Source organism: Hoplias malabaricus, chromosome 3 (assembly GCF_029633855.1).
Source record: "Hoplias malabaricus isolate fHopMal1 chromosome 3, fHopMal1.hap1, whole genome shotgun sequence".
NCBI classification, from domain to species: Eukaryota; Metazoa; Chordata; class Actinopteri; order Characiformes; family Erythrinidae; genus Hoplias; species Hoplias malabaricus.
In genome coordinates this window covers 77,599,761-77,605,340 of record NC_089802.1, presented here as the reverse complement: position 1 = coordinate 77,605,340, position 5,580 = coordinate 77,599,761, and positions in this window count along the sequence as shown.

The following is a 5,580-nucleotide window of genomic DNA, read 5'->3' as shown; positions in this document are numbered from 1 at the left end:
GCAACTACACAGAGGCATAAGCCTCAAACACAGGATACAATTCTTTATTTTATCAGATACAACAATGCTCTGTGTGTCCAGATATTTCTAGTAATAATTCACCAACACCTATATCTGGAGCAGTGTGGTCATGAACTGAACTTGAGTGAGGTATTAAAGTGTACGAGGAGGATCTACAGACTCTAGCTATACTAATCTAACTAACTGTGGTTCTTCTTAATAAAGTGGTCATAGAGTATAAATAAAATTAAAATTAAATTAAAATAATCTGGATTTACTTACCACACAGGGACGGGCTTTGTTTCCAACAGCAACGGAGAAAGCACCAGAGATGATATACTGGTTAAATAGAGAATGAGAAAATTAAGAAGAAGAAGTTAAAGTGTATGTTTTTATTTTTTTTAAAGAAATACGGAAGACCAGAAGAATGAAAATCAAATCATCCAAAATATTTTTTGAAATAATTTATTTCAGTAATTAATTTCAAAAAGTGGGTGGCACAGTGGTGCAGCAGGTAGTGTCACAGTCACACAGCTCCAGGGACCTGGAGGTTGTGGGTTCGATTCCCGTTCTGGGTGACTGTCTGTGAGGAGTATGGTGTGTTCTCCCTGTGTCTGCGTGGGTTTCCTCCGGGTGACTGTCTGTGAGGAGTGTGGTGTGTTCTCTCTGTGTCTGTGTGGGTTTCCTCCGGATGCTCCGGTTTCCTCCCACGCTCCAAAAACACACGTTGGTAGGTGGATTGGAGACTCAAAAGTGTCCGTAGGTGTGAGTGAATGTGTGAGTGTGTGAGTGTGTGTGTGTGTCTGTGTTACCCTGTGAAGGACTGGCGCCCCCTCCAGGGTGTATTCCTGCCTTGCACCCAATGATTCCAGGTAGGCTCTGGACCCACTGCGACCCTGAACTGGATAAGGGTTACAGATAATGAATGTATGAATGAATTTCAAAAAGTCAAACTCAAATATTATATATGAGTAACCCATAATCATCAACATTAAAATAAATAAACGCTTGAAATAGATCACTGTGTTTGTAATGAACCTATGAGTTTCATTTTGAATCGAATTACTGAAATAAATAAACTTTTTGTTGATTTTCTGATTTTATTGAGCTGCACTAGATGTTCCTGAAATTAGGTTCCACATTTTTTTTCTGCCTGTTATATATACACCAAAAACAATAAAAAAAATAATTGTAGCATAGCATCCTTCAAATTATTAATTATCAAATTATTATGCTTTTGATGGCTGAAGTTTTTTGCAAGAAATATTTTTTTTAACAATTGTTGGTGTGTATAACAGGCAGAAAAAAATATGGAACTAAGGAACATACTTAAAACATTAAAACTTTTTTCACTGTACCCTTCAGGTCTTATGTAAAGAAATGGAGGCTACACAATATAAACTTACAAATATCGGTCCCCACAAAGTCACACCAGTGATGACAGAAACTGTTAACACGTTCACAGTCGACACAATGCCAAATGATAAAGTCAGGATCCCGATCATGATCTGGACGGTCTGTGGAGAACAGGATCCAAACAGAGCTAAGTGTTAAACTGCACAGTGTGAATCTGAAAGGAAATGAGACCAGAGCTTTCTTACCCCCAGGGCTTTGGGTTCTCCTTTCAGAAGTCTCTGGACAGGGCCTGGGGTTGATATGTTGCTCCCAGTCTTCTCTGGTGGACCTTGGACCACCTGGGTCACGATAGTGAAGCCATTTTTTGTGTTAGAAACTGGTACGAAGCTGGTAGCCATCCTGAACAAAGGCTGCAGGTAGAAAAAGTAATCCAGTTTTACATTTATTTAGACCTTAAATAAATATAGTTGCTGTCCAATTAAAAAGATCATCATCAACATCATCATCATCTTCTTCTTTTCCACTTTTCCTTTTCAATGTCGCGGTAATTAAAAAGATGTATCCCCGAAATAGTAAATTTACAGGAGCAGGAAAAATCCTTCTTAACTTTCAATGGATTTCAATGTAAAAAGATTTTATTCAGAGTAATTTTGGAGTATTTTTATTTGTTTTATTGGTTCATTCTTCATGACATTTTCTGGACAGCTGCTGTGTTCAAATGATGTAGTAAACTAAACACCCACAAACATGGAGACACATTTTTTGCTGGACTGTGATACGATAAATATATATATGTATGTATATATATATATATATATATATATATATATATATATATATATATATATATATATATATATATATACAGGTGCATCTAATTAAATTAGAATATCATCAAAAAGTTAATGTATTTCAGTAATTCAATTCAAAAAGTGAAACTCATATATTATATAGATTACAAGTAGATACTTATATTACAAATAGAGTTATCTATTTTAAGCATTTATTTCTTTTAAAATGTTGATGATTATGGCTTACAGCCAATGAAAACTCAAAAGTCATTTTCTCTGAAAATTAAAATATCATCACAAGACACCTGCAAAGTTCTCCTAAGCCTTTAAAATGTAATTTCTACTGTAGTGTATAAAGTGGGTCAAAGTATGTAGGAACCTTTAATTAGTAATTCATCACTTCCTGTTTCCCTGGGGTATAAATATGGCGTTACCTATTTCTCTTACTCACTCGTAAACATGGGAAAGACAAGAGAACACACAATTCAAGTAAAGCAGATGTGTGTCGACCTTCATAAATCAGACAAAAAAGAAAATAGCCCCTCACCTGCAGATGCCCTTATCTACAGTCAGAGCAATCATCAAAAAGTTCGAAACATTTGGAACTGTGACAAACTTTGACAAAGCCTGGAAGAGGACTCAAGTGTATCTCGCCCCCACACACAGTGAGAACAGTGCAGACGGTAAGAGAAGTAAAAAGTTCTCCCAAGCTCACTGTAAGGGAATTGAATCAAATGTCTCTCCCAAACAACCACCAGGCGCTGTTTACATGCCAACAAATTGTTTGGGAGGCATGCACGGAGAAAGCCTTTTCTGAGTTATACTCATAAGTGTAAATGGGTGGAGTTTGCCAGCAGTACTGGGATTTTTAACTGGGACCATGTGCTTTGGTCAGATGAGACCAAGATAGAGCTTTTGGCAACAAACTCTCTAAGTGGGTCTGGTGTAACACAAAGGATGAGTACGCAGAAAAATACCTCATGCCCACTGTTAAGTAGGGGGGAGGATCGGTGATGGGAACCTTGTAAGGACACATGGAATAATGAACTCTTTGAAATATCAGGACATTTTGAATCAAAATCTGGTGGCCTCTGCCTAACAGCTAAAGATGGGTCGTCACTGGGTCTTTCAGCAAGATAATGACCCTAAACATGTGGCCAAATCTACTCAAAAATGGTCCACACGGCCCAAAATCAAGCTTCTCTCATGGCCATCTCAGTCCCCAGACCTCAACCCAATAGAAAGCCTGTGGTGAGCTGAAGAGGAGAGTGTATAGGAGAAGACCCAGGGCTCTGGATGATTCAGAGATGTTGTGTAAAGAGGAATGATCGAAGATCCCTCTTTCTGTATTCTTCCATCTCGTGAAGAGTTATAAGAGAAGATGAAGTGCTGCCTTGTTGGCAAAAGGAGGTTGTACAAAGTACTAACACCAGGGGCGCCAATAATTGGGGCATACATGATTTAATTCAGAAGATTTATTTCTTAATGTGTTATTTTTTTTCCCAACAAATAAAGGCGCTTGAATCAAAGCTTAGATTTTTCCCTTTTTCTGCATTGTTGTCCTATATTATTTTTAAAAAAGAATTTATTAGAAGCCAAAGAACACTTCTTAACCAGGGGTGCCAATAATTATGAAGGGTGTATATATACATATTTTGGATACAATTTTATCCCCAAGAAAAAATCCATCACAGTCTACTGCGTCTTTTTCCTGATGGAGCTCATAACGAATGCAGCGCCCAATAAATTCTTCACTCGTCGTTTTCACACTGCTTCATTTTAAGGCTAGTCTTATTGAATAAAATGAGAATTGTCCTTTTTAATATGACACAACAAAATGACAAAAGAGCCGGATAATGTTTGAAGACTGAATTATAATTATACATTACACACAAATGCTATAAAACTTATATGCATACCTAATAAAAAAAAATTAAGTACTGAAAGAAATGTAATGTCTTAAAATATCAAATCAAACATTGGAAAAAGAAATGAAATCTTTACCTGTACCAGCTCTAGGTTTGTGTTTATCTAATGAAGCTGCTGCAGGATCTGAAACTCATGTCTTCTCTGTATTGGGGCTGTGGTTTAGGGACCGGAAAAACACTTTTTTTTTACTTTTTTTAAATTCACACATTCAAATATATACATGCTATTTCTTCACAGATGCACACCAAAAAAGAAATACAACAGCAGGCTGTGAAAATATTTTTTTGAACATCAGTTCACAACCTTCAACATATTTTTAACAGATGGTGAACTGTTGAGCAGCAGAAGGCCTCTAACAAACACGAATGGGAAACCATTTCTCTTTTTCTCTTTCAGAACTACAACATCTGGTCTCCTCAGTTCCCAAATGTTTACAAAATGTTGATAACAGGAGAGGTGATGCAACACAGTGGTAAACATGCCCCCCCCCCAACATTCTGGAATACATTCCTGGCATCTAATTCAAAATAAGCAAATTAAAAACATTCCTCAGTTTCAACATTTATAATGTAATATATTCTATTATTTATAGGGTGTAAATTTTTTGCAGATCATTGCATTTTGTTTTTATTTACATTTTACTCAGCGTACCAACTTTTTGGAATTGGTATTACTAGATATTTAGATATACTAGATATTTAGACTAGATTTAAGTAAATATTACTTGCTTAGATTTAATTTTTTGCAGTGTGTTCCCTAAAACCATGAGGGTCTTCCTCTTTCATAGTAAAGATAACACATCTGAAAGTGATTTGTCAGATTATGGCAGACATTTCTCCTGTGCAACATCAGTTCAGATAAGCTGAGGATGATCTTCGACATTGCTGATATATGGCCTTTGCAAGGTACGCAGCAAATTCACCAGAATTAAATCAACACTATTGATGTTCATTTAATGCTGTGAGTGTTTGAATTAAACATTATTTAATACTTTCAGTGTTAATTTAACTGTAATATTGTTGATTAACACTTGAATTTACTGTTTATTTATACAGTGTGTTTATTGAAAACAGTGTATTAAATTATTCTTGAGCCCACGTGATTATATCCATCACAGAAGACAGTTGATTTCTAACGTAGTGATGTTTGAGGGATGGAAAATCATAGCTGTTCAGCTGTTTTTTTAATTATTTAATTTTTATAAATTGTTATTGATTATTATTAGTTATGATAAACTATGATATCATGATTTACAAACCAATGTTTTCTGTTTTTATTTCCACTACATATCTATGTCCAATATTTTATACTGAACTTTGTGGCTTTGATTAGCACATTAATCAAGTGGAATCACTTTTTATAGTGTAGATTTAATTGGAGAAATATACACCTGAACATTATGCCTTTCTTTATATGGGGAACATGAGAAATAAGAACAAAATGTATGTAAACTAAACGACAGGATGATGATGGCTACTCCAGCAATCACAGAACTGATCACATT